The sequence below is a fragment of the Pezoporus wallicus genome, unplaced genomic scaffold, assembly GCF_028554395.1.
Source record: "Pezoporus wallicus isolate ANWC-B61680 ecotype Strahan unplaced genomic scaffold, APGP_CSIRO_Pwel_v1 contig_5352, whole genome shotgun sequence".
NCBI lineage: Eukaryota > Metazoa > Chordata > Aves > Psittaciformes > Psittacidae > Pezoporus > Pezoporus wallicus.
In genome coordinates this window covers 4,063,749-4,085,344 of record NW_026639660.1, presented here as the reverse complement: position 1 = coordinate 4,085,344, position 21,596 = coordinate 4,063,749, and the positions used below count along the sequence as shown (strand labels likewise).

General features: G+C 44.1%; 1 long non-coding RNA gene across 2 annotated transcripts; it reads right to left on the bottom strand.

Annotated features, from left to right (window-relative positions):
* Window positions 1-10,655: 10,655 nt before the first annotated feature.
* LOC130602526 (uncharacterized) lies at window positions 10,656-13,691 on the bottom strand. Of its 2 annotated transcripts, none has more exons than XR_008972924.1 (3): window positions 13,432-13,691; window positions 13,182-13,281; window positions 10,656-10,978 (listed from the first exon to the last, which is right to left on the bottom strand). It is a non-coding gene; the product is annotated as an uncharacterized LOC130602526 (long non-coding RNA). The 2 variants fall into 2 exon arrangements; XR_008972925.1 differs by having other exon boundaries at window positions 10,656-10,908.
* Between the last annotated feature and the right edge of the window lie 7,905 nt (window positions 13,692-21,596).

The following is a 21,596-nucleotide window of genomic DNA, read 5'->3' as shown; positions in this document are numbered from 1 at the left end:
ACTCACACACATTTTGGTTTTTTTTTCTACAGCGTCAGTATATAAGAGGCTGTGAGGATCAGAACTGTGCAGCAAAATAGAAAAGACCTGGGGATTTGTGTTTGGTAGGAATGGGGAAAAAGGGAGTATCATTCATAAATGTATTATAGAGAACAATCTTGTGTTGACAGAGGAATGAATGAGGTGACCTAATAAAAACTGTTGTTACAGATTTTTTTCACTTCTGTCATATAATAGAAGGCTTCAGTCTCCAGAGCTGTCAATCCAACACCTTTCACTGGCAGCATTCACTCAAAAAGAATCTTGGAAAAAGGAGAGAACCTCAGTTAACTGCTTGCCTGGGGCAGATAGAATACAGCCAGGAGGCTTGTTTGGCAAGTAATTATAAATGCACTTTTGCTGCCCAGGTGCAGGAAGCACAGCTTAAGCTTTTATTCATTAACATCATTAAAGTTTCCATTTCAGCTGTCGCTCTGGCATTGACAATGCTTGCAAAACTGCGACCAGGTCAAGTCAAAATTGGCAGTGAGCCTGATTCTGGACGCCATGCGTTCAATTCCTTAAAAGAGCCAAAAAAACACTGACAGAAATGTTAAATGATTCAGGGGTACCTCCATGCACTTTAGATGACAGGAAGGGGAGCCTTGAGGACAGAAAGAAACAGAGGAGAAGAGGGTTCAAGAACACAGGAAATTCCACGCCTGATCGGCCAATTATCCATTTGTTTAGCATTTTGTCTTTGATATTGGCGAGTACCACAATGTACAAAGAAAGGCTCACAGGCTCTCATGCCGGACTGTTAAGGATAACCATTGCTTAGGGAAATATCTCCCTAGCACCTTCATTAGTGGTTGGCATACATGCTATAATATGAAGCTTTTATATTCATCACTTGTATCTTAACTTCTTCTATTGTAAATCTGGAAAATTTCAATATCCACAAATATCTCCTTATTTGAATCCTTTCACACCCTGAACCTCAGAGATATCTTGTACCAGAAATTTCCACAGGTGAATGAGGGTGCCTCAGGAAAAGTATTCCCTTTGATGAAATGCTTTCCCTAGCTCTCAGTTTAATGAGATGTGCCTTTGGTGCTGGAGTGTGAAAGACAAGGTAAACAGAAACACTGAATTTGCTTTTCTATGTAATTTATTCTAACTATTTTGAATACCTATTTTATTCATATGATTTCAAAATAAATACACCTGCCATTTAATTTGCTTCCTACCTGGAAGTCGTACTATGCCTTGAAACAATTGTGTTGGCTATTTCTAGACCCTTTTGATTTCTGCTATAATTTTCTTTGGATACAAAACTGAACTGAGCACAACATTCTGGACATAATGCACTTCCATACTGCTCTCACACCGTTTTCAGTAAGAAACCCCACCCTATTCCCTACGCACACCTCAACAAATGGAAAGCACAATGCTACAAGGATACAGACTACAGCCTACGAGGCCATGAATGTTTATCATTTTGAACCTAGGAACACATGCAGGTACTTCAAATGAATCCATGCAATGTGCGTTTTTAACCAAGAAATATTACACCATTCCATGAATGATTTCTTCCATCTTTCTCTAGGTTTGACAAAGAATATTTACCATTTGCAAGTATTGCCACCTTACCGATGATTCGCCTCTACCATGTTGTCCATTAATCTACAAACCAACAGAGATCTTTCTAGGAGCTAAGCGCATGCTGATACTAATATTTTACCCTGCTGGAAACAGTAAACTTGATGCTCAATTATGTATTTATTTTTTCTGACGCTTAGCCAGCTTGTCTGCTTGCTGTGGCGTGATGTTCTCATTAACAGAGTACCTGATTGCCTACCCTCTTGTTTGGGTCCTGTTGAGAATGTTTTGAAAACCCGAGTGAAACCAGGCAAACAATTTTCATTTGTCCCATATTTGCTGACATGCTCAAAGAGTGCTAGTAGAATGAAGTGGGTTTTGCAAATGCCCTTCCAGAGTCCCTGGTACGTCTGCTATTTTGTCATTCTAGCCTTGTTTTTGTTGCAGGTAACCAGCACTCCCTGCTCTGCTCTGCTTTCCCAAACACCTATTTCAATGCTGTTGCAACATCTGCCACCACCTGATTCTCCTTAGAGCTGATATCAGCCAAGCTGAATACTTTCTATTGCAGCTTAGCAACTTCATTCTTAAATTCATTCAGACCACCAGATGTACTGTGTGACTTTTGTCAAATTGCTTAACTATTCTGTCTTGCTGTTTCTCCTCCTCCTCTTTGTATAATAAGGTAAAAGTAGTTATCTCCCTCAGTGGGTTGGAGAAGCTTACTTCATTCTTTTTTGTAATGTCCCTTAAGTCCTTCAGAAGGAAATTGCTATAAAAGTGCAAAGTACTATTCAACGACTTAGGCAGTGTTCCCAAATGCAGACATATATTTTGAAAAATTTGAGTCCACCTTTAAAAACATGAGTTCTATGTGAAATGCTTCCATGATCATACCTATCTCTTGTGTTTCACATAAAAAAAAATTGCCTTTATTTGAATGGGTGCTCTAGATTAGTTGTTTGATTGTATCTTTTTCCTACAAACATCCCTGACATGTTAATATGCAATAACAAAATTATTATGATAGCAGGCCCACTGCAACCTCTGGTTTCCATTTTTATTTCCATCTCCCCCTTTTATTTATTTATTCTTTTTATAAAGGCCATTTTTAATGCCTTTCCTTTCCTCTTTTGTTCTTTTCTGATTCCTGAGTAGATGATGTGTTTTCCCTGAATTCCTAATAAAACTGAAACAAGGATATGATTTTGCCCTTTGTTTATGCCTACATTATCCATGACAGTGTTCCAGCTCAGGGATCAGTGCTCACCTTACCACTGCACACACTGGTTCTTGGAAGTTTCTCTAGACCCAACCAGCTCCATCTCCCAGCATCTTCTCCTCACATTTTATTTCTGTTCCTCTGCTCCTAACTGCACGTTCCAATAATCTGTCCTTTGTACTTACGTATTGCCAAACAGCTACCTTTTCACCCCAGAAGTCATTTAGTTTCTGTTGTCATCTCCAGCTCTCTGATAATTGCTGTGGCAAGTTCTTTCTGAGACACCTTCTTGCTGTGCCGTGGAGATACTGACGACTCTCAGGTCAGATCCCTGAAAACGTGTTGCTCATTAACTAGATGAATGTGCCTCTTGCCATTCTCTGAGCCTCAGACAGACGCCCAGTTAGGATAGATAATTTTTGATCTAGCTGCACCCTTCTCTGGGGCTTCTTCCAGGGGTCATTTCTCAGGTGATGGCTCTTAAAACTGGAGAATCATAGGCTTCTTTGCCCTGAAGTCCATCCAGTCTGTCTGGGCTATTTCCCCCCCCCCCCCCCCCAGCAAGACATCTGGCTATCTGTGCAATTTAAATATGTTTAACTGCCATTAACAAAGTGTATCAGTATTGCTTCATCATGCAGCGTTGTCCAAGACCAGACTGTATTTTAAGAAGCTTGCGCCATTCTTAGTGCTTACCCTGGCCCTTGCTCCACAATAACTAGGAAAGTTCAGCTTTCTCCAGTGCTCTGCAGCAGCTTCCCATGAATATCAGACATGTGTTATTTCATATCACTTCCCCTTGCTTGAGAGGGGTAAGTACATCTTCTATGATGCTTAGATCAAGGGTTTATTGATGTTCTTAGGTGCCCTGGGTAGGCAGGCTGGGGACATGGCTGCAGGAGAGCCCTTTGCTCCCGAGTTGCCTCTGCCACATGCTCACACTGAGCCAAGACACACAATCCTCAGGGACTGGCCAGCATTAGCTCAGCAGTTGCTTTTTATAACTTCTTGAGGTAACTCAGTAATTGATATCATCATCCAAGCTGCTTGAATAGATGTTTTCTGATCCATCTGTCCCTCTTACAAGAGGGATAGAGGGGAGCAGGAAAAGCCAGGTGTCAGTGGCACCAAGAGGCAATTTGTAAACTGTATTTTGTCTGTTTACTTGAAAGCACAAAATTTGTCACTTGTGTGAGTAATTTACTGCTAATTATGAGCTTACAGTCTGCAGATAGGAAAATCAGAGCCAATGTGCATTTTCAGAGGAACAGGAAAATTATTCCAAGTACTATATAATTACGTACTTAGCTGAGGCTTGCTCCTGAGCCTTTCTAGAACATTGTTTTTCAACTTGAGCAAGTTTGCATACAGTTTCATTAGCATGAATGTGTGAAGAGAAGACAGTGTATGCCAGATAGAGGGGGAAAACGGACTAATGGCAAAAAGAACAGGAGGATAACACCCAAGGTGCTAAGTAGTTAAAATTTCCTTCTCAAAGCCCAGAAGAGGAGTAACTCTTGGCCAAGACTGTGCAATATTTACACATCACTACTGTACATCCTGCAACCCTTACCTTTTCCTGTTCCAGGCCTGAACTCCTCATGCACAGCTCTTCTCCCTCCTCTGGCCCCCACCATACCCTGCTTCTTTGCATCCTAAGCTCACAAACGCACCCTGCTAAACTCAGCCCCATATGTCATATCTAGCAAGTGAGCATAAACAATGGAAAGGAAAAACCTCAGTTTCATTTGTGTCTGAATGCAGCATTGGACTAGGGTCACTGGAGCTGCCAGGCCAGTGGAGTAATCTTGCAGAGTACTAGGCACCCAGACGGTCCAAACTGCGCTTTGCTAGTGCAGTATGCCACAGCTTCATTTTGCATCTCCTTTGTGAGAAAGTGAAACCCCCAAACATTTCTGTGGATTAAATCACACGGTTACTGAGTTAATAGTCTAAGGGCAAAGCAATGGGAGCCACAGAGGAAAGAGATGCTGTCAGCTGAGATTTGAAATGGGAGGAAGAGTCAGTGAGGCAGGGAACTACAGGAAGGAAAATGTTAAATACTTAATTGAATTTGCATAAGTGATTCCTTAATGATAAGCTAGGGATAGGTGAAGCAAAGAAATTAGAGATGGAAAAGAATTATTAGGTCATCTAGCCCATAAAGCAGTTCAGATAAAATAACAGTTTTGCCTGCTCACACATACCCGTGCTCTCATTCATTCTTGCTCTTTCTCCCTTTTGCATACACATATGAACTCCCTGGATTTCACTTGCATCTCAAACCTACAGCAAATATTTTCAGAAGTTTTTATTATTCCTGATGTTTCTTTCAATAAAGATAATAAGGTGCAGAATTAATTAGCATCATTGGAGATGGATGTTCTTTGCCTGTTCCTTCTACAAAACAGAACAGAGGCAATGTGTGTTAGTGTTTGCTTTGCTGTCTGCTCCTTTTGCTGCAAAACAATCTTCTCTAGATGTGGGGACTGAACCGAGCTCTGAGGCTGCCTGCTGAGATCTCTAGCTTGGCAGGCACCCCGGTGCCAAACAAGGCTTCTGTTTTCACTATGTGGACATTTATCTACCTGGAAATGGGCAGGCACCCCAGACAAAAATCATTAGGCATAGGCTTCAAAGAGCTGTAAAATTATCAGGATTAAGGCTTTCTTCTGAGTCAATCACAGAGATGGTTTCTGGGCACCAGAGCTCTGCTGTTACACAGGGATCTGCATCCCAAGACCAGGGCTGAGCTCTCACCGGCAGCACCCCTTGCTTGGAAAAATCTGCTTAACTCTTGTAGCTGGTTTTATCTGGATACCTGTAGGAATGGCTGTGCCAGCTCTCCTGGGCATCTTTCATGAGCCAGAGTGTGTCTGGGAGCCTCTGGGACTGTGGAGAAAAGCACATATGTCTGAGCATTTAGCAGAATCTACATGGATTTTTATGTTTCGCCCATGACAATAAACAGCCCCTGCTTAAAGTATCGCCTGCGAGGTTTCACCACAGAAATATCAATGACTTAGCAGTTCTCCTCCTCACTCATCAGAAGGATAGTTAGGATCCATGCCAGCTTCACTGGGGACAAGCTAACACAATAAACTAATTTTTCATTAAGAAGGGTCTGAAATTTTTAATGAATCTGCTTCATTCATGCTCACTCCAGTTTTGCCCTCTACGTGCAGGACAAGCAGGGTGAGCGGGCATGTCTACTCAGGGAAGCAGAACAACTATTGCAGGAGAATGAGGAGATGTTAAATTTAGATCATAGCAAAAAGTACTTGAGGAGCTGGTCTGAGCTGAGAAACCCACAGGGAGATGGCCTCCCATTCCAAAACTGTTTCTGTTTTATGCAGTGACACCTTGCAAGAAACTGGGCACTCAAGGCGAACCACGAACCAGATTTATTCCAGTAACTTCAAACTATAAGTGCATTTGCAAAAAGAACAATCTGCCCATTAATGGCCTGAAAGAAAGAAGAAATTAATCAAATGAATGATTGAATATGAATTATTCTCCCAGTCCTTCAAATCTTTAAATGCAGTGCAAGTCCTTTCTAACCCGATCTCCTCATCAAATCTTCTCCCCTTTAAAAAGCTGTTGTATTATTTGCCTAAATTATTCATGTACTGATATAAACGTGTTGGTTATGGAGTGGTCTCATCTCCTTTTCTTTCTGCTGAAAATATTATTTAACTTAAATCTGGCAGTTATGTAATTTAATCCTTGCCTTCCATTATTAATGAATTTTAACATGAAATATGTAGGCATTTTTCCCTATTATGCCTTATGCAGCACTGGCCATAATTATGTCAGAAGAATTTTTTTCTCCTTTTTTGAAGAAGTATTTATTAGCAACTGTCCTCCATGGTGCTGACAGAAGAAGTTTAAAGGGAGGAGTAATTTCTGCCTCCTTATTTCTAGCCTTCTTGTAGGCCATTTTCAAAAACAGACCTTTCAGTGCCTTACAGCTTATTGACTTTAGTCCTATGTTGGTTTCTGGGGTGATGGATCTCTGCCCCTGCAAGCAATTCTGATAAAATCAAGAGTTATGATAGTGAAGGTGAGTTTGGCTAGACCCTTTCCTGAGTTTTCTCATGAATTTTCTTGCCTGGGAGATGGCTATAATTCCTGTTTGGTTTATCCAGAAATGAAGTGCTGGGAAATGATATGCCCATTTACAACGTGATTGCTGGCAATAGCACCTAGAGTTTCTCATTGCCAGCCCTGCCTCTTCTCATGAGACCATCCTTCTTTCCACAGCTGCCAGCTCTCAAAAGACATGGAGCTGCCCTCACTGGTTGTCCCTTCCACCCCTGCATGCCTGGAGCCCCAGGGCTGTCACTGTCTTTTCTCATGCTTTCTGGTGTGATTATTCTCACTCCTGTTTGCACACACAGATGGAGCTCAATGGATCCCTAATAGCATCATTTACTTAATTAACATGCAATTAGCTTAATGAATATTTTACCCTCATTATGTAGTTACTCATCTTTATCTGTTGTGGGTAAGTCTAGTGCCCAGCTCTGACCTGTTATAAAGACAAGCCAAATTAGTCTGGTTCTTCAATTATGTTCAAGGGGCCTGTTTACACAGTTCTTTATCCCTCCTTTTATTTGTCACATCCATGATGGAAGGGTTGGGGTTTATGGAGGCAGAACATATCTTTTTCTTCTTCTTCCCCTGAAGAATTAGAAATTTCCTTAGGGTTGAGACAGAGGCAGGGGTTGGCAATATTACATTCTTGTGGGTGGGTGGTATATTCTGCTGACTTGGTCAGGATGAACCCTATTGCTCTACCCGTGGGACAGACTTTCTTGGCAGTGAAATCTTCCAGTTATGGGCCCTTCCCATTTTCAGCCTGCTATATGGTGTGGTGATTACTTTACAGTGTGTCAAATGTCTTTCTCAATCACCTTCTTCACACTCAGGATTTGAGCCGCAGCAGAAGCAATATCTATGCCTTGAAGGTATGGGATGGCTGTTCAATTAGTTCGAAAATGCAGATAGGGGCAGAGGAAAGCAAGTGTGCATAGGAGAAGAGAGTTTGCTTGAGTCAAGAGTGACCTCTTGAGCTGACTGCAAAGCAATTTGAAAGAGACTTGTTCAGTCTTACTAGACGGGCAGAGTGGTGACCTAATAGATCACGTCTTGGCTCTAAGTGGGACACCTGTGAGGGAACATTTCGCTCTCACCTTCCTCTGGGAAGAAAATTGAAAATATCCCTGTGTTGACTTGCTTACTGCTGGCATCTCAGTGGCACCCTTACCGACTGTCTTCTTGTTATGACCTGGGGAAGGCAGTCATGCCTCCTACCCCGCGCCTGGGGAAGCAGGCTGATAAGAGCCATTTGGTCTCAGTGAGAATCCACACAGAAATGGAGAAATGGAGTTCAAAGATTTTAACAAAAAGAAAATATCTCCGGTAAAATACCATTAGAAAGTAAGAAAGCAGTGAGCATCATTTCCTTCAGGCTACGCTTTTTGTTGTTTTGAGCCAGCAAGGTTAACCAGAGAAATAGAGCAGAAAGTTGAGATTATCAGGAACGGCTACAGTTGGGCTTTCAAAGCCTTCCCACATACTTCAAAGGAAAACAACAAACTTCATTTACACAATGCATACTCCTGCTTTCTTAACCTGGAATTGGCTGTGCAGAGGAGAGGGAAGTGAAATACTAAGGGGGGTGTTAGCAAAGGGTAAGTGCAGAAATCATGAGAGAAGTCTTCCTTAATGACAGGAAAACTATGCCCCCTCCTCTGCAAAGCCAAGGGTCCTATCCGGCAGGGCTGCCACATGTCTTGCTTGATCCTGCATTTTTCTGACAGGGTCTACCTCCCTGCCAGGCCAGGCCCAGAGCTCTCCTAGTCAGGCTATTTCCAGTTCTAACTTAGCATGCAGTGCTCAAATTCTGTTGAGGTATCACCCGGCTCCTGTCCTTACGGAGGAGCAGCCACGTTCGATGAGGTAACAAGCTGAGAAGATTTGTGGGTGTGCATATTGCAGCAAAGTCAGCCCATGCAGTCCATGTAAAGAGCACCAAGTCTCCATTATTTGTCTTAATCTGGCACTCTTACAGAAACAGCTGTTATGGGGCCTGAATACTTTATTGACAGGACAAACACAGCTAAAACAGCCATCCATCCCAAAGTCAAGTGGACAGGCTCATAGTGCTCAGTGCTGTGACTGCTGAAGCCTAAGGATCAGGATTAACATCCATTTGTCCTCATCCTTTGGCTTGACTGAAGTAGGCTTGTGGTGCAGGGTAGGTTGGTAGATCAGTTGCCGTTTCATCCTGTAGCTACTGTGAATAGCTCCCTGTGCTCCTCCAGCACTAGGCAGGGCCCTGTGCCCCCACTCAATATGAAGTAATAGAATCTTTCCAGAGGTAGGAAAGGTAACTGCTAAAATCCATGTGTAGCAGAACTTGAAGGCCATAATCTCTGATTATCATTGATTTCTACACAGGGCTTCCCAAAAAGTTTATGCTAATGTGGTGTAACTGAGCCAAAATGCCAGCCAGAGTAAACAGTCAAGCCATTGACTCCAGCAGACTTGAGCCACTTTAGCCCCAGACAAATCTTTTTGCCTTGTGACACAAGGCAAGACACGCTACTACAGTCAGGAAAAGGACTCACATCTTACTGCTGCTGGACACACAGGGCTAGCTATATCCTGCTGGCAATATCTGTGCGTGTGACAGAGGAAGCAAAAGCCTACTCTCCTCTGGATCAAGAGGGTGAAGGCTTTCATTTTGGGTGTGAACATACCACTGTGTAAACTTCTTCATTGTCTCTGTCTGTGTTGTCAGAGCCAGCTAGGTACTGGACCCCTTTGTAGGTGTAGCACAAATGTGAATCTGACCCAACATACTAGCTGTTACTTTTTAAAGCATTTTGGGTTGTCTTCATAGAAAGTTCAGAGGGAATCCACATTCGTAGCCTCACTTTGCATCAGCTGGCAGGCTCAGAGAGGCCAAGGCCACACTGTTGACCCTGGCTGGGGAATAATCATAGAATCAGCTAAGCTGGAAAAGACCTTTAAGATCACCAAGTAATGGCAGAGCATGGTGTGGGTAGCTGTTCTTCTCCTATCACCTTGTTAGAGAGATCACTTTATTCACCAGGGCTGTCAACTGAACACCTTTCATCATCAAGAACTCTGTTTAGAATAAAACAACAGACCCAAAGTTGATAATCAGATGCAAATTATGTACCAGTATGCAGAAGACAAAGATAAGATTTGCATAAAATGTGTGCATGACAGTGGCTAAGTTTCCCTTATTTTTTCCCATAAGTATCAAAGCACAGAAAGCAATAATTCTGCACCAGCTCACCTCTTCGACCACAGCCCTCAGCCTCCAGTCCTGTATTTGAGGGCAGAGCAGTTCACCCGAGGTGCCCCTTCCCCTCCCACATGCCGGGGGAGCAGCACGCTGTGTTCAGGCTCAGGTCAGGCGTTTTGGCACAGACAGCAGTGTTTGTTTCTTTTCTCAGGAATCTCTTTTCCAGGAGGGGAAGCCATTAGCTAAGAAGGTGAAATGGATTTGCTGCTGCTCTGCTGTATTAACAGAGCTTGTTCAACAACCGCTCTCTGTAGAGCTTAAAATAGTCTTTTGAGGGTAGGAAACCGCGCACCAGCTTCAAACCAACAGATAAGTCTTGTGAAAAAAGAGCAACCCAGGGTGCTGCTGCTGACACAGTTTCTCTTTTCCAAACAGCCAGGAGTTTCTTGTGTGGTGGGGTACACTGGATATGTGCTTTGGCCAGTCTCGAGCTCAAAACTGTCCTTCTGCTTCCACTGTCTGTTGGGGTTGAGCCAGTGTTGGTCAGGGGCAGTGGTGTCTCTCAGAGCAAATGGGGGTTGTTCAGCAGTGCCAATGGGTAACCTATAGGTTCAAGTGGGTTTGCCAAAGCCAGCAGGTCTTCCTAAGGAATGCAAATGAGGTGGCTCCAATGTGTGTCCCCAATAGCTGCTGCTCCTCAGCCTCCGTGGTGCAACACTCAAGAGACTGCTAATGACATTCTTGCTTGGAGACTGTAGGGATCCCTCCTGTATGATGCCACCCAGCCACGCTGGGCTCACTGGGGCTGGCCGCAGCTCAGGCACTGGGAAAGATGCAGTGAGAGGCAAAAGGCTGCTCATAGGATGTAGGGGCTGCACGACTCATTTCAAACCCTGAAGTATTGTGACACAAATGAAAGGGAAGAACTGGGGTTCTCCAGAGATGCCGGTACAACATGCATGAGTCTGACTCATCTGTGGCTGCCCAGAGGCCCTTCTGTCAGACAGAAAAGAGCTGAGCTGTGGCAGTTGCAGCAGCAGCTACAACAGCAGTGCCCTGTTCTCCTCACTGCCATCTGCTTCCCCCAGCCAACCCCCCCCCCCCCCCCCCCCAACAGTTAAAAACATGCCCTGATTTTTGTTTTCCATGCAGCATCTTATTTCTGATAGTTCTGAACCAATCTCAGCCACAGTTTACCAAGAAAATTGCAGAGGTGTCCACCTTTCTCCAACTCCAGCTCCATGTATTAGCAATTTTCTTCCAAGAGGCATTGGTATGTGTGGATGTGGCCTCTCTTTCTATGCCCCCCTGCCTTGTGCCTCCCCCTTCTTTTTCTCTCTCTCTCCTTCTCCCAATGGATGTTGTATATATGTGAACCAGGGCAAGAAACAAGAAAGCTGATGCTCAGAACAGATTAGTTTGCATTACACAGCCGACAGGCTTTCTTAGAGAAGGCTAGGTACTGGGAATTCGGCATTTCCCCTTCGTCGGTGATTGATTGTCTCTGTGTCTTGGGGGATTGGAATTCTGTATTTTGAGTAACTCTTGGTAAGTCCAAAAGTAACAAAAATGTACCTGTGACATGAACTCAGGCCTAAGAAAACTTATCCTTTCCTCCCTTGGCTTCATAAATGTGATGTTTTCATCTGCATTGCTGGCTGCTTTAAGACATACAGGGATTGTGGCCTTTGTCATCCCAAAACACTTGATAAAGTACTTTAAGAGAGGTAAATACAGTGCTTAACCAGGCTGGACAGGTGAACACAGAGTAACTTCTGAACTCATGTGCCCAGCACTACAACCCCCTCTTCCAACAACTCTGCTGATAATGTTTTTCTGTTCTTTGTGCCATACAAAATATTTTTAGATTGGTATTAACCTCACTGTGCTTATGGGGGTGGATGTGTGTGTGTGTGTGTGTATTATTACCCTTAGAATTAACAATTGCAGAATGTACCTGCTTGATTCACTTTATAAACGGCAGAAATTACTGAGTATCAACGAGCTCCATGCCAAACACAGGATAGGCCGTGTACCTATGAGGAATGAAGAATCACAACTAGGATGAATATGTAATCTTGCATTCATACCATTGCTTTTAAAACATAATAATAAGGTTACAATCTATTTCTGTTTTAAAGGCCCATTTTGGTCCCTCTACAAATTTGTCTTGTGAAGTGTGTTTGCCTTGAAAAAGACCAGACTGACTCTGAAAGCAAGGAAAAGCATTTGTGAAACAGCTGAAGAAGAGCTCATCAAATTATGTTGACGCAGTAGTTTATTAAAGATTTAACCCCTTTGACATTTTTCTGTTTGTTTACTGTTCGTTCACATCCCTGTAGCTCACAAATATACTGTTTATTGTCCTTCAGATTTTCCATTTCATTAATTTTGGCTGAAGGCTCCAGCAACAGCTGTATTTGAAGAAACTAGATTATAATTGAGAGGAATTATTAATGATTTCGCTGATGCCCTCTACCTTTCTTATTGATTTCAGTGGAAAACATCACCTTGACGGTATTCCCATGGAGCTGAAACGGGAAGGGGCATATATGTGAATGTCACCACCCTCTGAAGTTTAGCTGTGTGTGCTAACGGCACATGAGAAGTCTGCTCCTGCTTGGGGTGAGTAAGACACCTCCATTCCCAACACCCCCCTCTCCAGCCTGGTACAGTGAAATTGCATCATATGTACTGGGTACAGTTTATAGGGCAGAAGAATTTGTTTTATACAAGGTAACTCAATTATCTGCATCCTTTCATTTAAGTGGGAGGCTGTGTTTGCAGCTGTAAGATAATGATTCCAGGCTCGGCTTTGCAGATACAAGTTTTTCTACCTTATTACAGACAGGGCTGTTTTCACGCACAGGCAAAGGTGGGAGCCTGTGGGGCTGGGAAGAGATGGGGATGGTGTAGCTGCAGTAGGCACCAGCTGACTGTCCAACCTTTCCCCCTACAAGCTGTGAGGTATCAATGGGGTAGAAAAGGAGAAACACATCCCAGGAGGGCCTCACTCTGCTGCAGCCACACAGTTGAATTTTACCTGCCCAAGGGTGAAGAGAAAATCCTTGGGCTGCAAAATTAAATTTTACCTACCCTGCTGATAAGCCTTGAGCCAACTCTTATTATAGAGGTATCTTCACCTCCTTCTATTTTAACTACAAAAAGAGGCTTATTGAAAGGTTGATTTTGATCCCTGTTAAGAGAAAAATAAAGAAGGAGAAAGACAATAAAATTCCTCTTGCTTCAAGGTTTTAGATGTAAGTCTTACTGACAATACAATATTTTCTGAAAGTGTTAAGTTACTAGAGGAAGAATATTTTGAATGTAAAATCATTTGCATTACCTCCATTTCAAGACATTTGCTGCATCTGCCACTTTTTTTTGTGAGCCTCTCTGAGTCCAACAGACACATTATCCTGCAAAGTCTTAAATAAAGGTAGGTTAGACACTGCTTCTCCAAGAGGCAATTTACTAAATCAGGGATGATAAATGTAGAGCTGCGGTTTGAAAATGAAATGTGATTCCACCAAGACAAGCAAGGAAAAAAAAAAAGTGGGAATATGAGAAATCTCTATTGGTAATGTTTTGATTGGCCGATGCTCATTTGGCAGAGACAGCACATCTCTTGGTTCCTGCAAAATATTCTTTCTTATCCATCTTCCACCAAAATGTCTGCTGTTTTCAGGGGCTCAGAGGTACTTTTTCCAGACATGGTGAAGGAAGAAGAGTACTTAACACAACACACCTCACACAGGTGATGCATCTCCTGCACCCAAACAAGATGTTTGGAGCAGGGATGAGCTCACCCCCTGCCAGCTGAGGTGGTTAAACTCCATGTTATGCCCAAGGCCAGCTATGCCCAGGGCAGCTCCTTAGGCAGAGGGAGGCATATTTTGCCCTCTTCTTTACCTTTTGATCAGCTCCTCCAACCCCTCCAGCTCCCTTAAGGGAATTCTAGCGGGGTGCAAAGCATGTGAGGGGTTGCCAAAAGCTGGGATGGATAAAAGTAAGAGATGGATGGGCAGAAAGAAGGGGCAGAGCTGCCAGATACTGGGGACCCTGCCCAGGCTCCCCTCCCAAACCTGCCCCCATCCTGCCCATGGCCCAGAACCACATTCCAGCACAGCCTGGGACTATTAGCCCCTGCCCCAGTGATGCTGCAGCAGTGCTACCTTACATGCTGACTTTCTCCAAGTTTTGGTTGTTCACTTGCCCCCACACCATCGTTCCAGCATTCCTGGCTTCTCTTTCCATGCTTCAAGACGACCCAGAGTCCCTCTTTCACACCCTCTACTGGCCATTTCCCACCCGATCCTTTCTCTGCCCACCCGCACTAATTCCTGAGTCAGTCCTGCCTCGGCTTCCCACCGGCTTCTCCCTGTCTCTTGGATGTTGCTGGTTGCCCTAGTCCCTCCTGAAGCTGGGTGGAGACATGGCTCCCGTCTTCCTCAGTCCTGATGCCAGAGACCAGGAAAAATCAGAGGGGGGAAAACAGACGCATTTATTCTTCAGTGCCAGTGTCACATGCCATGAAACCTTCCAGCAAGTCAGATATTATAGTTTACCTGCAAATCTGAAGGCTACTGAACAGCTATAAATCCAATCCCAAATGCGTATTGTTCCTTCAGAATACTGGTTTGTGCATCCTGATGGAATATGGCGCTGCTCTGCGTGAAATACAAATGAATGGTTTATTATTGGCTTCTCAGAAATCAAGGTTGAAGGTTGTTCCTTACAATGTGCTCTGATTAGAACAGGGGGTCGGACCAGCAGTATTTCTTTCTGTCTCTGTTATCTAGGAATGATTCGGTCTGTATAAAAATTATACTATTTTCACTAATTTTCCTGCTTGACTTTGCTAATAAGGAAGTCTGCTCTGCTGTTATTCAAAAAACTCATCTGGTTTTCCTGGGGAAGTTTGAATGCAGGGGCTGATTTGGCAAGAAGAATCACTTCAGCCTTCATGAAAACGTGGCCACCTGGGAAGCTGCATGGAGAAACTTCTCCGGAAACCCATTACGTTTTCAAGCTTTAAAAAGTGCCACCTCTACAGCAAGTAAGCCAAGACTTACCTTGACTACAGTGGCGCTGTAATTTGCTTTACGTCAGGTTGACACCCTGTGTTATATTCCTTCGCCTCTATGAGGTACTGAGCAGTGGTGTGTGGTAGAGCTGGTTGCTCCCAATATCTTCATGGCTCAGTGTGAGGTCACCCACCAGGCACATGTGCCCAGCCCGTCACTCTGGAAGCAGTAATAGCCATGGCCATCAGAGTCCCTGTCTCTAGTATCAGGCTAGCATGATCAGCTCTTTTTCTTCTGCATACTAGATGTAACTGAGAAATCAATCAAACCTCTGCCAGGCTAAAAAGGGTGGAGGAGGTGGAGATTCCCAGCAGGTTGTATGATCTGTTGTTTTTCCTCTGGTCTGAAAGACAGGGAGAGGAGAAATGCCTTTGCTCTACATTCCCGCTAACTTTCTTGGCATGATGAGGTAGCCAGCTAATAAGCGAGTAATTATACATTGAAATATACAGTTCAGTGACAGTGCTGTCTGTCTGCAGCAGCTCTGGGAAATGAGGGAAGAAAGTACTGTTCCAGCTCTGCTCATGTCCCTGCCTCGCTGTCTGACTTTGTGTGAGTCACACCTTGACTTTGTGTTTCAGCCCCATCTCCTCACCCAAGGATTCTCAATTTTGATCAGAGGTGCAATTCACGACTGAGACAGCTGTGCCAGCAAAACCCATCTGTGAGTGCACATTTGTTTGTTGCTTTGCTTGGGAGCAGTGGTAACCCTGGCAAGAGCAGCTCTGATGGTGAACTGTGCCTCTCCGCCAGCAGTACTTCAGTGCTGCACAGCACCTGCACACCTCGATCGTGTCCCTAGGCAGCCCCATCCCCAGCTTTTCTAAAATGATTAGAGCAGCTCAACCAAAAAACACGCTTGTAAATGCGGTTTGTGTTTCTATAATTTCCTCCCAGTAGGGCTTTTCTGTTAATTCCTTGTACGTGCCATCTCATATTACTTAGTTTTACAATAATGGCCCTTCTAACGCTGGTCTGCTAGAGTTATAAATAGTCACGGTAAGTTTGAACAGAGTATTTCACCATGGGTTTTCTAAAATAGATCAAGGGAAAGACAAGGATGCCACTGTGTCTTGAGGATGTGAGTATATTTAAGCACAGAGGAAACAAGGAAATTTGTTTTGGACCCATCCTAAAGTTAAGGAGGGAGCAGTAACCCTTGTGGGCAGCAGTGTTTTAGAGCATCCATTCAGCAGGCACAATTCCAGATGTTTTCTCTTCTTTACACATCTAGATTTGTGTGAAGAACTGCTCAGATGCTTTCACTTGAACAGATGGTTTGTTAAAAATGTAGCTGTAGTGTCACTGGACAGGAGGGGAGAGGATCTGTGTGTGTGTGTTTACACAGAGGTTCACACAAAGACAAAAATCACTGGATTCTTGAGTTGAGTGTTCCAGCAGTGGCCAAAAACACCTGCAAATGAAGAGGCAAAAGTAACTTGTAGGGGTAGCTCATAGACTATATGTAACATCCAACAAGGAAACTACTTTTGCGCAAGTTAATTGTACAGGCTTCATTCTCAAACTCACTTGAGGAGCCAAGCCTTGTGGGCTAGTTTTGCTAGCTATACTTGGGTCATGAGAAGACAGTGGCTTTTGGATTAAGCTAGGGAGGCCAACTGTCCTTGGTTTTTTTACATTCCACATTTCTCTTCACACTTGGAATTCGAACATCTAAGTTTCCTCACAGTCATGCAAGGTCAAAACACTGAGATGAAATAGTGTATATGCAAGTAGTGCCGGGGAACATAAATGAGGGCTGAGAGACCCAGGCTCCTAGCAGATGAACTGAGAGAGTTCTTCCTTGTGGAGGTAAGACCTGCAGCACTCTATCCCTTCAGACCTGACCAGCTTACAGGCTCAAAGCAGGGAAGTTCAGTGGCACTAGAGCATCCATTTCCCAGTGAGCAGCAGCTCCTTGTCTTCTCTCCTTAAGCCTGGAAACCCTCCGAATGCCCAAGCTGTTTGGACAGTGGCAGTGCACATAGGCCCCTGATAGCTTTGGATTTCTAAGTTTTTCATTGTCATGTTACAGCAAGAGGCTGGTAGAGAGCTGCATGACTCATGTACAGTGTTGTATGGTTCCCTAGAGAGTGGTGGGGCTGCTGCAGGCATTGAATTGCGTGCTCTTCTGCAGCCTGCCTAGCACACTGACGAATCTTTCTGTAAACGTCTCTTCCAGCTCTTGTGGTCAGGATCAGTAGCAAGGGGAGAGTATGGCAAAAAAAAACCCAGTTTTCTCTGCAGCCTCCTTTTTAAATCCAAAACACAGATGTTCACCTTTCTGAAGTGAGGGTGGCTCCATCTGGAGACAACAGGGACTGAGGATTTTCTTGTGTGTAATTTTAAGTCAATGTGTTGGTAATAAGTCATCTTCCCAAAACCAGGTGTGGGCACTGGGCAACTGAAATGAGGAGGTACCAGCTGGAGGTTTTCTCACCAACAAGAGGTCTTGAGGCACACGAGCCCACAGCCTTCCCTGAGCGCTCCCACAAAAGTGGCTCTGCAGGGCTGCTTCCTCCTCATGTCAGGCTAGGTGAGATGTGCTTTGTGTGGATAACTCCACCAAGGTCTAAACAGCAAGGCCCCATCTACATTTGTCCTATGTAGATTTTACTTTCGACTCATGTCAATCAATCATTCCCATGCTGTGAGCTGTGTTTAAAACCTCTCAAGGGAAATACAAGTAGCACAGCCTCCTGGGAGTACTGGCAACTACTTCAAACACAACCCTCTGGCTGAAGGTATCTGCTTCAAGAGTAGCACCTTTACCCTCCCCAGCACCACCTCCACCACAGGGCAGAGATCACACATTTCAGATCATCTGCCTGGCACTGACAAAACTGCAGTCGATGCACCCTTTCTGGCAGTGGCAAAGAGCAAGAACAGGGAAGGATTGTGCCCAAACCCTTTGTACCTGATCTCTGTGAAAAATCATCCCTCTTCAGCGCGCTCTGGGAGACGTGCTCAGAGAGGGGGACTACAGCAATGAAAGGAAGTGGAAGAAAGGGAGAACAAGTTCCTTTGACCAGCACCAGCTTGTCATTTTTTTTAACTCACTTTTTACACATGAAAGGGAGGGTAGGAAAGCAGAAGAAAGCATGAATGCAGGAGGAGAAGGAGGTAGAGAGGAAAAAAAGATCAAAGAAAGGGTGAAACAGGAAAAAGATGCTCCCAGTGATGCTGAGACATTTGTCTGTGCCCCTATACCAGCCCCAATCTGTCCTAAAGCAAAATAACAGCAAGATCTCTGGCAAACTAGATATATAAGCTAAAAAGCATAGGGATTAGTAGAAAACGTTGAGTTAGAAGCCTGTAGACTTAGTGCACAAGAGGTGGGATGTTGTGTGTGTATGTATGAACACTCAAGCTGAGGAAAGACGAGTGGTCACATGTTGAGATCACAGGGGTGAGGGATTGCAATGGTTTTCCCATAAGCCTTAACCAGTAAACAGATGTTTTTCAAAGTATAATTGGGTAAAGGCAGGAATAGCAAAACCCCATACCATAGCAACCATCTGCCAGAAACCCCAGCATGGCACTGAAACTGGCTGGGAAGTGCAGGGAGGAAGGATGGTAAAATTGAGACAGGATGAGTACCTTGGGTGAAAAACAGAGATGGACTCCTTCAACATTCCCTTCAGTATCAAACACTCTCTGTGATGAGGAGAGCTAATCAAAAAAAGCAGAGAATACACAAGAGGCTCACAGGTACTACTAGTGTTGTAAAATGCATCTGGGAAGAAATCAAGCACAGCATAGGTGTATTCCCTAGAGTGGAGATGAGGAGAACTGAGGACAGCAAAGCAGAGCCTTTGGGATTTATAGCCCTATCTTGGCATGCTTCATACTGCAAGCAGGAGATACCCAGGAGGATTTGGGGCAGTAGTAGCACTGGTCTAGTATTAGGGATGGTGGGAAGCACTACTCTAGGCTAGAAGGACTTTTTTCCCCGAAGAGATACTGATTCCAGCACTTTATAATGACAGTTTAACTGCATCCTGTCACTGTAGCTTCACCCATTCTTTCCTATCTCGTTTATAGTAGTGAGACAGGGCTCCCCCTCCCCACACTCCCTGCTCTCCCTTGCCTTTCCCAGTTCCCTCTCTGGCTCTCTTGCTGCCCTACCTCACTGCTAAGGCCGCACACATGCCCCTATGCTGTGCTGTTGCAGAACCTGTCCCAGCTCAGCCCTGTCTCAACAGCATCGCAGGAGGCACCCTGCGTGCTCAGCTCCTCAATACAGACCTGCAGCTAGAGTTTCCGTGTTTTCCTATCTCCCTGCTAACATCCCTGCTGCAGCGCTAGAGAGTCCTCTGGCTTTCCCCTTCTGAACTCTTACCTCTCTTGCAGCATTTGGAGTCACCCTTGCTTGCCCACTGCTTCTAAGGTTCCCCGTTGTGTTCCTTTTCCCTCCTCACTTTCTATTTCTACTAAGCTATAGGAAGGGAAATGCTGCTGCAAAGCTTCCACTTCCATAAGTCTGTGTAGGCAGGGAAGAGAGGAAGAGATCGAAGTTCAGGGATCCCAGAGACATTCTTGGATGTGGTGCTGAGAAGAAAAGGAACAGGAATGAGGTGACAGAAATGTTAGGCCACAAGCTCAAGAGAGCACTGGGGCCCAGAGATAGCTGCATCATCCCAGGAAAGAAATAAATGACAGACTACACCAAACTATAGCATGAAAATATCTACACAGAGAGAATTAATGTTCTTGCAACTGGACCTTGGCCTCCCACAGCTCTTCAATCGTCTCTTGCCTGGTGACATTGTGCTATATATGATTTGCTTGCTTTGAACAGCACATCCGTCCCAGCAACTGTCTACCTCTTAACATAGCTGTGAAATATAGGGGATGTAGTATGTATAAATATTTCAAAGAGACAGGACTCAGTGGACAAGCGGGGTCTTGAGAAGCAACCAGAGACACTGATTCCCATCCAGAAAGATGGGACAAATATGTTCTGTGGAAACAGACTAGGGGACGAAAAACATGCTTCATCTTTGCTTTTTGGCAAGTGGAATCGCTACAGAGTATGGTTTCCTTATGACAAGTATCTACTTGCTTAGCAAGGGTGCATAGTGCTGGCTTGCTGTCATCCATTGGAAACACCACAGTTACGAATGTTAGGATTTATTAGGCCTCAACCGATATTAATTACCTTATTTAGCAAATGCAGTTACGTACTTGTGTTTTGGCAGTATTTTTTTCCACTCAGAGCATACTTTGACAGTTTACTTTGAAATTCATTTTTCATAAGCATTTGTGCCAGTGAAACATGTGAGCCTGTGCATTGAATGTTAACACAAAAAGGGGTGTAAAGGGCATACTTTGGGGATTTTTTTTTAGACTCGTTATTCAGATATGTAACACATAAGCCATTCAAACTTTGAGGCACTATTCCACAATCGAATGAGAATACCTGGGGGAAAAAAAAAAAAAAAAGACAAGGCTACAAAATGCCCCATAAATATCCTTATTTCAAAATTATGAGTAGAAAAGACAGGATTCATATCTCCATGCTTTTTCTTTTTTATCACTGTGAAGTTTCCTGGATCTGCAAACATCTCTTCACCTCATTTCCTTGTGTTGCTTTCAGCTTGCTCCATGCAGATGTGAACAATTATAATTTTTCTCAGCAGCAGCAGCAGCTTCTGCTTCTCCACATGCCCTAGTAATGAGGCTGCCTCCTTGTCCTCCCAGTGCTGGCCACCTCCTTCTACCTCTACACCCTTTATTAATGTTGCCACCACCACTGTAGGAAGGATTAAATCTTTCTCAGGTGAAGATTTGTTGTATTAAAAACAAACTTGCTCACATCAGGTGCTTTCATAAAGTGCCCTGCTACATGCTATCATCTTGGGAAAGGACACCTCAGAGTACCACAGTTTCTTGGCAAATGTTCTTTTACCTTGGGGGGGGGGGGGGAAATAAAATATAAATGGAATAAAACCCAAACAATCTAACAAAGCAGTTCTATACTGGCGACATCCTGAGAAGTGAGGAAATAGGGTCCAGTGTGAGACCTGCCCTGCCTGCCTTGCCTCCCACATAAGGGGAGGCTGGTCACTGGGGGAAGCTGCTCTGTCCGTAAAGCCGTTCTCCTCCTGGTGCATGCTATTGTTTTCCTCTCCCGCTGAGCACCGCTTACAGTAGGAATAACAGCTTACTAATTAGCGGCTATATCTATTAATTGTTTGGGTTTTAGAACATGACTCAGCAACCAGCCGCTCCCTGGCTGGTTGCTTTCAATATTATAGATTATTACATCTTTCAATATTTTACATTTTTCAATATTATTATTATTAAGTTTTTAATTACATTTTTATCCAGGGAGTGACTTGTTCACATGGCGACCCAGTGCCTCTTCCCGTCCGCTTTCCCTCCTGGTAGAGCTCCCGCTGGTAGCCCCAGTGGCGAGCGG